This window comes from Dicentrarchus labrax, unplaced genomic scaffold (assembly GCF_905237075.1).
Source record: "Dicentrarchus labrax unplaced genomic scaffold, dlabrax2021, whole genome shotgun sequence".
In the NCBI taxonomy this organism is placed as follows: Eukaryota; Metazoa; Chordata; class Actinopteri; family Moronidae; genus Dicentrarchus; species Dicentrarchus labrax.
In genome coordinates, this window is record NW_026136718.1 from 14,531,919 (window position 1) to 14,544,454 (window position 12,536).

General features: G+C 41.5%; 1 protein-coding gene across 31 annotated transcripts in view; it reads left to right on the top strand.

Moving 5' to 3' along the window:
- Positions 1-515: 515 nt before the first annotated feature.
- The window catches only part of adgrl2a (adhesion G protein-coupled receptor L2a), a 92,883-nt gene continuing 80,862 nt past the window's right edge, over positions 516-12,536 (top strand). For 17 of the 31 annotated variants that reach the window (XM_051377700.1, XM_051377672.1, XM_051377675.1 and 14 more), the window contains exon 1: positions 516-1,317. The gene's annotated coding sequence lies outside the window, so the exon portion shown is untranslated. Of the gene's footprint in view, positions 1,318-7,490; positions 7,677-12,536 lie in introns of those variants that run through there. The other 14 variants (XM_051377678.1, XM_051377680.1, XM_051377686.1 and 11 more) reach the window with 2 other exon arrangements.

Here is a 12,536-nt window from a genome sequence, read left to right on the forward strand (position 1 = left end):
TCAGCAGCAGCAGCAGCAGCAGCAGCAGCTTGACCACCGCTGCCCGGGCCAGTGTGCTATCCTGTGGGTACGGGAGTGGGGGGGGGTATTAAAAAAAAAAAAAAGAGTCTGTGCTTCCATGTTCCTTTTGATGCTTGGTAGTATTACAGTAGAATAAGTCCTCTGTCATTGGTTGAATAGGCTGGGCTGCCTACTGTGACAGAGTGTGGGCCTCTCATGCCCAAATGGAAGGCAGTGTTGCATCCCTAAGCAGAAAAAAAGGGGGCCAAATATTGAAGAGGAGGAGGAGGTGTGTGTGTGTGTGTGTGTGGGGGGGGGTATATATTGATAACCTCCTTCCTTTCTGTGTGACGTAGCTGAATCCTCTCAGAAAAAAAAGGAAAGAAAGAAAGAAAGAAAGAAAGAAAAAAAGCTGAGCTGAATCATGTCGGGCATGATAATAAGTTGATGTGATTAGTCTCCTGCACAGATCTTAGACTCCGAGTCAGCGCGGACGCGGAGAGTCCACTCCGGGTTTTCGGTGGAGCCCCTCCGCTCAGACAGCTCCTCGCAGACGGCAGCCCCTCGCTCTGCTCTCTCCACTGCACTGGCGCTGTTTGCTGGAAGCCCCGCTCCTGCGCCGCTTCCACCAAGTGTGTCTCAACACTGTGAGCGGGATCTTTTCCAGAGGCGAGCCGCTGAAAAAAAAACTCTTGTCCCAGTCTTCACCCACACGGTCTCACTCAAGAGGAGCCAGGAGGAAGGAGCGTCGACTTCTAAAGTAGCAGGGAGAGCTGGAGAGTCTTCTCCTCTCCTCCCCTCACCTCTTATCCTCCTTTTCCAACCAGACACTGAAAGCCCCACTCTTGTCTGTCCCTTCTCAGTCATTCCAGTCTGTTTCCTGGGGTCCCCCCCCCAACCCACCAACCACCGTGCTCCGCTTCTACCTCTTCTTGTGTTCTGTTGTGTGCTGCAGCAGCTTCGAGGAAGTGCAGGGGCGCACAGGGAAGAGGGAGCGAGAATAGATGAGGCGCATTATTAGGTGTTGATGAGTCAGGACTGAACGCGAGAGCAACACCGTTTTCTGCTTTTGCCATGGAAGTGTGTGTCCGGTGCAGGGGGATGTACGGGCTGAGAGGGGGACCTGCCGCCTGATAGCCAGCCTCTGTCCCAGATAAGGGGAGCATGCCTCAGACCTGCAGACTCACTCGCTTCGCTGCAGAGGAGTTCCCATCAGACTGTCTTTCCACAATCTGACTTTTTTTTATTTTTTATTTTTGAAATATTCCACACTGTCTTCGTTTCAGCCCGTTTGGCTTCACAGCTTTTCAAGAAAAGGTAAGAGTAGTTTCCTTTCTTTCTCTCATCAACACGTTATAAATCAAACCCCCCTAAGCAGTATTTTGACAACTTGGTGTGGAGTGTAGTAACTTTTTCTTTTCTCTGCTCGGTCACTCAAGAGCCTTGTATTTGCTTTCGGGGGTCATTTGAAATAATAGCAAGACATAAGTTAAGTCTCACAGTGTGTTGGGGCTGCTATCTCAAAGTAAAATAAATAATTAAAAGGTCAGACTTTATTAGGAGGAACAGTTTGGTTGGAACAATGAATAAAGCAGGACACCTCTTATTGCGGTGATTTAAATTGTCCGAGGGGTACCGTGGTTAATTGAAAAATGGTTAATCAAAACATAACCAGATGTGGATAGATTTGTTCGGCTGCCGAGTTTGGCTGAATGGAAACTATTTAAAAAGTGTGTTGTGGGGGGAGAGAGCAGCGCATTTATGTGAACCAGAACACGTAAAGCGCCATTTAATTGGAATTTATGCCTCTATAGTTGAAGTGTAGTTTGTTGGTGGTGCTGGTCACCATTTCTTTTTTTCTCTCTTTTAAACCCCACTGATGGTCTTGTTGGTTTTGAATGGGGGGATTTATGCTGGGAGCTGTGACCTGAGAGGCGATGTCGGTGTGATTCTTGAGAGCATTCACAGGCTAATCCATTATAATTGGGGCTAGTACTATTTGTCCAAAAAGAAAGGAATGAAGAAAAAAAGAAACTCAGACAAGCCTCCCCTACCAATGTAATAATTAGTTTTGGCCGGAGAAGAGGCTGTGATGATGCAACGGGGCTACAAGCGCAGGAAATGTCATTGGAGATCAACCAAAGGGAGAAATACAAACGAAAACATGCGTAAAAGAGGACGGATTTGGCTTGCTTAGACTTAACTCGAACCCAGTCGGTGCAGAGTGGCAGTAAAATTAGATCCTCTTACTGCACATTTATTATTTAGGCCTACCGATTCTGAACGCGTTTTGTCAACCATGTGTTAAAGAGTAGGCAGCAGGAGCGCACATGCGGCGGTGCGGTGTGAGTGTGTGTGTGTGTGTGTCTGTGTGTGCTCCTTCTCCTGGCCCGAAAAACACACAGCAGCGGCCAGCCGGTGATGCATGGCAGCCCTGGGAGCAGAGCAGTAATCTTCAGTGATCGATCAGTGGATTGGGATAAATTTAGCTCCAGTCTCCACATACACCTCAAGCTTCTTCTTCTTCTTTTTTTTTTTTTTTTTGTTGTGCGTCTTGATTTTAAGAGACAAGGGAGCTACGTATTAGAGTCCATGCATTTGTCTCATTTTTTGTGTTTGGTATGCCTGTAGAGCACATTCATGATAGCTGTCCATAAGAGGAATATACAGCAAGTGTAAGGTGTGACATGTGTTGAATATTAAGTTAAATGGGCATTTAAATAATCAAACACAAAAGTCTTGATTGAATTGGCACATTTTCTGAGGTTATATATTCCAGAGATGAAAGAAAACAAAAGAATAAACCAAGTGCTTGGAGGATGAAGTGGCTTTATCTCCCTCGCCATACATAACAAAGTACTAGTTAAATAGGCAGTCTGTTTTGTGAATAAGTATTGAGTTTTCGGGGAGTGTGTAAGGAATAAGCTGATACAGGCTTTTATCAGGCTCCAAGAAGCTACACTTCTTATTCTAGCCTCTCTATTGGGGAACTCCATTTTCACGTATTTGTGCATAAAAAAATGTTTGAATTAATGCAAGTGCAAATTCCAGCTGTTTGGAAGGATATTAGCATATCAAAGTGGTCAGAGCCCTTACACAATGGAAGGAGTCGTATTTTCTGCCACTGGTTTTTGGCTGAGCCTGAAAGGCTGGGGAACGAGTGTGTGAGCTGGTAAAACTGAAAGACTTGTGTATCTTCCCCCTTTTTCTTGTAAGTAGGTCCGTATGACATCTTGTGTATAACATAATCTCACTTGTATTCGCTTTCGCACAACAGGGTAATTGTACAGTGATTCACAAAGTAGTGTAATATTGTGGTGGGGAGGGTGGGGGGCATTTGGTTTCTAATGGGGGAAAAAATCTAAAACATGTATTGCAAAGCGTTAGATTTTTGAATTCTTAATCCAGAGCAATTTTTAAAAGAAATAGTTACTCAGTTTGTCGGCGTCTAAAAACAGGTGTGTCTACTCTCACTGGAAAATAACACAAAGTACTTGTGAATGCAGATTAAAGAGGGAAACTGTCTTCTCGGATGTCTCAGTGCTTCATATCTTTAGCTCGAGCATGCCATTATGAGCATTTTACCATTGGATCCAGAAGGAGACAGAGTACCTTTTTCAGTCTATAGTCTTATTTCAGTGGAAGTGCGTCCGGTTTCAAAGAACTGCAGTTGCTCTTGATCTGCCAGAGCACCAGATTGCCCCTCTTTGCTCGTGCGTTCATCTCCACTCGCAGATCAATACAGCCCGGCACACTTCTATATGGGTTTGGGGGAGACAAAGTGCTACATATCACTCTATTCTCAACTCTTTATATCGCACTCTCGCAGCACATGAGACTCCTACAGCGAGTGTGAATGGGTGAGTGGGTGTGAACGCATCAAAATTTGTGACATTACGGACTGTTGCTTCATTTTCTGCTGGCATATACCCCCGCCCCCCGAAAGAGCCTCTGAGGTTTTATACTATCTACGGATATTTGACTGGTGCATTAAACAGATCATAACGCAGCTTTCATTGCCTCTCCAGATTTTTAAATTCTAACAAGGCACTTCCACTCTGGCTTTATTAAGGCAATTTGTTATTGATTTAATTCAATATAAGCATGCACACACACTGACCAGTTTCCTCACTTTGTTTTTTGTGTCGTACTCTCTCACAAGCGTGCATATCAGCCGGCTGTCTTTGTCTGAGCAGCGATTGGCGAGTCCATATGATTGATTCAAGGGTTGCATTGTGGCTGAATGGATTGTTTGTGCTAGTGCTACACTGTAGGGATGTCGTGGCTTTATTCACGGTGAACACCACTAAATTCAAGCTCATCTATCTTTTGTTTCATTTCTTTAGAATCGCAGGCTTTGTTGCCCAACAGTATGTGAGGCACAAGGACCGATTTTAAGTTGCAATTCTTGCAAATTCTGTGTTAGCAAAACCAAGAAAGTGGTGGAGGTTGTGGATACCACGGAAGTAGAGAGGGTTTCAGGGAGTTAAAGCGTTTCGATTTACATCCTGTCGCCCATTTGGCATATAAATTGTGGGTTTGTGTTTTCAGATGCAATCTTTTCTGTTGCTAAACCACCTACATGGAGCCATACTGTGCAGATAACTACTCGCCATTAAAGGGAAGAAACAAGGCTGTAAAAGAAAGCTATGGCAAATTCGATGTAATGTGTAGGCCTTTGGTGGACCAAAATACCTCCCCTTTCATGACTGATTTTATTTTACGATTGGCAATCAGTGAAATCCTGTGCGCCAGCGTGTTCCCCTCCCTGCCATTTTGTGAAACATTTGTTTCCACTTGCCAAAGGCCTCTGGTGCAGCGGGGGATTCGGTGCCCCTGAAATGGCAGGTGAAACTTTCTGCTTGCCTAAATAATTTTCTAGCAGAACATTACACAGCAAGGACATAGGCGGCAGAAAGTGAGGGTCAATTCAAACTCTGGTGACAAGAAACAACATGGATATTAGCCGATGGCTCTCACATAGCTCTCTGTGCTCTTGTGAAGTGGCAGCCTCCCTGAGCTTATCTGGCATCTCTTTTTCATTGCGTCACTCATTTTGTGCTTCTCTGAAAGGTATTTAGAAGAAAAGGAAGTGCAAAGTGCAAAACAGGGCCGTAAAAATGGTCTTCTGGTCATAAAACGATTGGGTTTGACCTGGTTTCTAACCGTAGCTCATATATTTTACATCATGTTGCAAACACTACCTGTGTTCCGGATAAGATATGCTGTGTGCTATTAGCAGTGTGTGTTAAGGTCACTCCCAGTACGAGTGAAAGAAAAGTCAATATAGAGTTATGCAAAAAACATTATCACAAATGATCACAATAGGGATTTTAAAAATTATTTTACAGATTCAAATTAGAGCCATCACATTAGGAATAATTAGTATTTATCACTTGGATAATTTTTAAGACAATAAGGAAATTACAGACACATTTGTAATTATTGAAAGATGTTCTAATTATTTTCACAATTACATTTTATACACATGATAGTTATTTTTCTTGCTCTGATTTAATTTGCTACATTTATTCTTGTCCTAAATTAAAGAAGACTAAAATATATAGACAACACACACACACACACACACACACACACACACACACACGAACACTGACCCTGTCTCATTCTTTGTGCTATGTGAACAGGACTTGTCCTTATCTGTGCACAGCTGCAACACTATTTGGGAAAATATTCAATTTCTGTGTGACAGAGGAGAACCTGGGAGGCAAGGCTCTAAGCAAACAGCAGTTATTGCGACTCTGCCATAGCAGCCGAGAGCAAGGCCTGGCTGGGAGAGAGGGGGGATCTGCGGACGTCTGCCAGGGGAAGGAGTAATGTCTCGGCTGGATTATAGGAGAGCGAAGCACATCCACACTTAAAAGCCCCTTTTCCAACAAGACAGGGCTGTTATTTAGGGATGGTGTGGGTAAACACACCAGAGCAATATATTTCCACCATATAGGCTGCTGTTGTCCTTGACAATTGTGACTCATTGAAAGTGAGATAAGTTTTTTTTTTTCCTTCTTTTTTTTTTTTTTCAAAAAATAATTTCATGTTGGGCTGTGGGCGTTCTTCAGTAAATTCAGAGTGACAATATTCCTGCGTATTGAAAAACCGGTAAGCAGTGCTCAGAATTAGAAACATCATTTTACTTTTATTCAAATGTTCAAATGGCTGTGTTTCTTTTATTTATGTTTTTTTTTCCGGTGCTGTACTTTACCGTACCTGTGGCTGTCTATGATATGCTTAACATACATACCTTGTGTGTTGAGTTACATACTATTTAGGAAATAAGTGAAGCACGATACTCTTAAAACAGTCTGACATAGCATAAATAGGAAGAAGCGACAACCCATTAAAATATATATATAAAAAAAATATATATATATATAAAACACCCCAATAGCATGTCTTTCAGTGGGTGAAAATGGAACTAAGAGCGGGTTATGATCTAGTGTTTTGCTAGTATGTGTGTGCATACTGATTTACTAAGAGCGCTTTAATTCAGAAAACCACAGTAGTCGCTCAGTTAGATTGAAGTCTGTATGTTGGAATGCAGTTTTTGACAGTGGATGATCAAATACACCAAACAGTAAAGGAAAACTGTGGAAAAATTACGAGACATGCAAGTAAATGCACTCTAAAACACTGTGTTCAGGCTAATTTGCAAGTTGAAAGCCTGCCAGATACATTTTACATCTAATGTTTGTGCTCACTTTTTTAAGTACGCCTCGCCGCTTATTTCATTCTATATGCTTATTTGGTTGTCTGGTTGGTTCGGAAGTCTGAGGCTTTGATAAATGATATTTTATTGTACAGTATTTAGTTGGGGAGTGTGGAAGCTTTGTTCTCCTAATATAGTTGCCAAGTCAGATGGAGTTGAGCGTCTGGTCTGGGAGTTTCAGAGGAATATCACAGGCATGGTAAGTTGCTAAAAACTAAGCTAATCAACAAAATAATTGTCTGTTCAATTGCTTCCATGCCAGAGACATCAAACACAGCCGAGGTTGAAAAAACAATCAAATTATCTCTTAATGATTGCTCACGCTGACAGATGAGCGCTCATGTGTTGGTTTTGTTTGCAGGAGACATATGTGAGGAAGAATGAAGTTTGTGGTCGCTCTCTCATAAATTCTGCGTACATTTTCATAATCTACATAGATATCCATCATCACCTGTAATGAAAACAATTTTATCTTATTATGTGGTTTTTGGCATAGAAACAGAGAGAACTGTATTAGTCTATTAATTTCCTGCAGTGAATCATGAATCCTGCTGCTTTTATCCTCGCAGTACCCTCCATGTGTGGTCCACAAAAAAATGTTTCTGTTTCCTCTACAGACTAAAGTTTGGCCCCTATGTCTGTTCTCCTCCCTCTCTCTCTCTCTCTCTCTCTCTCTCTCTCTCTTCTTCTGTCCCTCCCTCCCTCCCCCCCGTCTCTCTCTCTTTCTCTGTCTTTCTCTCTCTCTGCGTAGATAATGTCTCTGCAAATGATTTAACCGCCCTCGTTGAGGCTCCTTCCAGTAATTGAACAAGCAGAGACTGTGTGCTTTACAGGAAAACAATAGTCATATTATCTCAGATCTCCACTACTCTGAGATTCAACAAAATACTACATTGGATTGGACTTTTGCGGACTGCTTCGAGAGGTCTGAATTGAAGAAAGGAATCAGGTTAGCTTTCTCTCCGCAAAAAAAAAAAAAAGTCACGGCAGTATGGATGCCATTCATTTTCTGGAGGCGCAATGTATTGAAAGTGTCGCATGATTGGAATGCATGTCTCGCAAGATCCACCTGAGGGTAAAGTGCAGCCTTGGGTGGTGCTTGGTTGACTTAAGAAGCATGCGCACGAGAGGGGCTTGGAAATAATTAATCAGAAATGTGTTTTGACAAACAGTGGCAATTCTTGTAGCAATAGTTACTGCAAAAATGTCTGCTAATTATTTAATTATATATAATTAGAATTATAAAATTATAAATAATTATTTGTACATTTATGCAGAATTTACACAATATTATTTTTATTTATTTGTTTTATTTATTTATTTTTTGCCTTAGACAGCCAAATCGCTTGACATGAAAATATGGCTCAAACGCCAATGTTTCAGTATGATTGCTTCAGGTTTGAATTTGTTTTGTTTTCTGGCAGAGCAGGGGGAGCTTTGATTGTGTTGTTGTGGAGCAGAATTGACCTTGTGTGTCAGAATGAGGTTTTTCTACGCCTTGTTTCATACAGAGCACTCTTAGACTGAAATGGCCTTAGGAGGAGCTGTTCTTGACAGAGATGCATTGTTTCAGGCAGCCAATAAACCACTGCACTGAGTGGCTACATCTGTGAACCTCATCTTGACTACAGTGTGGGGCTAGCAACAACACGGCAACTGTCACAGCTGCACCTGCTGCTGTCTCAGTACAGAGCCTCCCTCTCTGTTGCCCACAGAACCGCATCACTCTTCTCTCCGTGACAAGCCAGAGGCAATGGTCTCTGGCTTGGGTCAACTGGAGAGAAGCTTCTTGGGAAAACATTTGAAAACAGAGGACAAAATGTCAGTCCCGAAAAGAGATGTTAAAATAAAATTTGTGCCCCGAGGGCCAGGATTTGGTTTCGTTGGAGCTTGGATATAACATTCCTGTCTGTGAAACATAGTGGGGTTTAAGAGCGCTGGCTTAGTAAAACCTGACCACTACTTGAGTGTTCATTCTTCAGCGCATTTGTCCAGCTACAGTAACAGTCTGGGGTATGATATGACAGCAAGTTGTCTTTCCATAATATTATAAATGATGAATACAGATAAATGGAGCTGACTCTTCTGTACACACACTCCGCCCTGCTTGTGTATTGAGGCCATTCAGAAGATGATCTGATCAGCTAAGAAGAGATTCAAGAGCATTAAAGGCTTTTAAATCTCATATGTGCTCATATTTGCTACGCTGCTTTTAAAAGTCACAGAGCTAGGATCTGGTATTGGAATAACACTTAACATTTTTGCACACACTGTATTTGGTTCAATGAATACCTGAAAAAGAAAACAAGAAGCAAGAAATATCTTGCAGAAAATGACTATTGGATCATAATACTGTCTCACAAAAAGATTATTGGAGGGGGAACAATGCCGAGAGGATTTTCAGCCAGGAGAAGTGATGCAACATGTCCACTTTCCTGCCAGATTGAACTTAGGAGTGTGAAAAGCAATGCAGGGACACGAGGAGTGGGGCTGACGTGAATGCAGATAGTGTGGGATTAACACAGGGAAAGATTGAGCGACATTGGCCGGTGACGTCTCTTTACAGCTTTGCTTGTACAGCTGTGCCAGGGCTGGCATTCACTGCTGCCTGTTGGATCCAACTCCTCCTCCACTGCCGGGGGGTTAGGTAATGAACATCTTAAATACTGCAGATAAGTTGAGCTCCTGAATGTGCGTGTGTGTGTGTCTGGATGGAGACATCAAATTATTAATGTATTTCTAATGAAAGTTGGAATGCTTAATATTGACACCTCGTGTATCTTTTGATTTGATCTTTTTGGCATTTGCACAGGAAAAATACATATACAGGCTGCCCTAATAATTCATCATTCCTCCTTCTAAATGAGGTGTGAGGCAGCTCTGCTGGTGTGAATTCTGCAATAAATCACACATACCCTGACTGCTTTATCCATTAGACCGACCTGTTTGTCTAATCCAGCTATTCAGTCTCTAGCAAACTGGTTTTAGTAATTAAGTCGAGTGTGAGAACTGCAGCTTCTATTTCACACCTGGTATGTTATCGCTGGACACGAGACACATACATGTGGAGAAGCTAGAAAAAATAGCCACCAAATGACAATCCAGTTGAGTAGATTCATTATAGATTCCTCCAAATCAGGACAACACATACATGTTTTGGTGGCATGACTAAAATAATTGTTTCGGGCTAGTATCAAGATGATTATTTTCAATCGTGAATCACTGGTCACATTTATTTAACGAAAGTAATGATGAGAATTTAAAAGACATTCAAGATCTTTATTGCGTCGCTGTCCTATGAAGACCATAAATCTCTAAAATGTCTCTTTTATTTTAGGGAATACAGCCTTGTTTTCAGCTTTGAGCCTTTTTTTTTTAGCCCCACATTTAGTAATATGTGGTTTTATTTAGACAGCAAAAAATGGGACTTTTATCTCCTCTAACAATTTTTTAATAAGAATTTTAGGTGTGTGATCCGGCCCGCTACATTGTGACCCATCTATTGAGCAGTAGACAAAGTTCTTACTTGGACTGCAAGTGTCGATGTAATACATTTTTTTAAAAGTCAGTTTTTCAGGTTTTACAGACTGTTTTACGAAGCTGACTGCAACTTCATAAAAACAGTCTATAAAACCTGAAATTACTTTTTGAGGAACCTTCCTTATTTGGAGATAGATGACACTTGACTGGTCGTTATTGTTAATATTATTAATTAATTAAACACCGAAAAGCCAAAATCTGTAATCAGATATAGAAACAAATAGGAGCCGTTAAGCCAAACAAATGTTTTTGTCCTTATGAATCACTCTGTGATAAATTCAGATCAAGGTTAGATGATGACCAGAGAGACATCTCTGAGCAAGCTGCACAAACTCTCAAGTGCTGTGTCTGTCCCCGGCAACACGTTTCATTTTTAGCTTCAGCATCAGCAGCTGAACCAATGTGATGAGTTCTATTCTTTAGTAGTTGATGGAAATGGGGAAAAAAACAGTGTAAAGAGGACAGTCAAATGGGGGGCAGAAACGGGTGCATTTTTGTCATTGCAGTGGAGCCAGTGGCATTTCCGTCATTCATCAGCCCAAGCTGATTACTAGTGAGTCTGGAGTGAGCTGACAGGATGCGGCTCCTGCAGCCATTACCATCAGAAATAGGTCCAGCAGGCCCGGGGCTAGGCGAGGAGCTGCAGCTTGAAGAGGCCGAGACCTGCCTAAAGGATAGAAAAGTTTGCCATGTTTGCCTGATAACATCTATCTAGTATAGAGGTGAGGTGGTATATTTAGTTGAGATATTTAGCATGGCTTCAAAAGATATTCCGATGATGAACCCCAGGAACTTTTTCTTTGTAAAAATGTGGTGTTAAAATGTAGCTACCAGAAACTGAAGCTTAGTCTAACAATCAGCGAGAGATGGTGAATGTTGCAGACACCGCAACGCCTACTCACTTTACTGCAAGGGCCAAAAAAGGGATCTTTTATTCTCTCACCTGAAAAGGCTCGTAGGCTCCTGTGCAATAATGGAAGCAGTGTAGCACAGGGAGGGGTGTGCAGACAGACATTACTCAGAGACAGTGCAAAAAAATATTCTGAAGTCACTGCCACAAGACTCTCTCAGCTGCATACTTGGTATTTAAACTTTAACAGAAGTTAAACATTTTGCGCCAAGGCAGAAATGTGTAATGAAGCGTTCATAACACGATTCATACAACTGGAGCATGCAGTGATAGCCCCAAACAAAAGTGCTAATTGACGCTGTGGATATTTTGGTGTATAAGACATCGAAGGTTGACTGAGATGGAAAATATTCACAGGACAGGGCTGAATATTTATTAGCTAGACAAGAATTTCTCCTTTGAAGTTTCACTGCTTTTAACCTGTGGTTGTTATTCACACACGTTCTTTTCACATTTTAGTAAACTTTGTGGAATGCAAATCAAGATATTGCCTAGGTTTTCTTTTCATTTTTTAAATAAATGAATATATTTTCAGTATCGTAAAAAACACATAAGGGTGAGAAGTAGTAGTGAAGAAGTAGTGAGTGTTCGGCTTTTTCGTCAATTGTTCGCACCTGCTGGTTGACAATAAAGTATAAAAATGTCACTAACTCCACCTAACTAGCTGGTGTGTGCGTGCGAGTTTTGCAATGATTGATTTTCAAAAAATGTTATACGCAGCTGTGGGGGGGAAGAAGCGAAAGGTATAATGCGAAAGTATCTTATACCTAAGGCAGCCGATTGCACTGTAATTTAACAAGACCATATTAATTGTGTAAAATACAAAACTATTTGGACATAAGCGAGTGCATCTCATTCTAATATGCCTCTTTTATCAAGCTCATCACAAACACAATAATTGTTGATTATGCAAACAGAAACCAGTCAGAGAAAGGTACAACTTATTCTGTGTTATAATGAACCAGCCATTTTAGTCCAATCAAACATAATCTTTCATGTACACAACCCAGTGCATTATGTCGCTCTGAATGGTGCATAGTGTCAAAAAACCACTTCACAGAGACGCTTGTTGTTGTTCAGAGAATTTTGCTCCCCAGCAAGAGCCCTTGTTGAAGTATTACCTTCAGTCCCAACATGGGACTTTGTTATCGCACTCACTTCATATTCATAGTGAGTCTTATTCTCCTGTCATTATTTTGTGTAACTTAGAGCTGTAGCAATTACACTTCAGTGGATTACCTATGCAGAGATACAGAGATTAAAATCTCTGCTTACCTCCAGTGCGGCAGTTCAAAGGTGCGACCTGTACTGCAATCCGCTATCGTTTGGCAGAGCACGAAATTGGTCAACCTTTCAGAG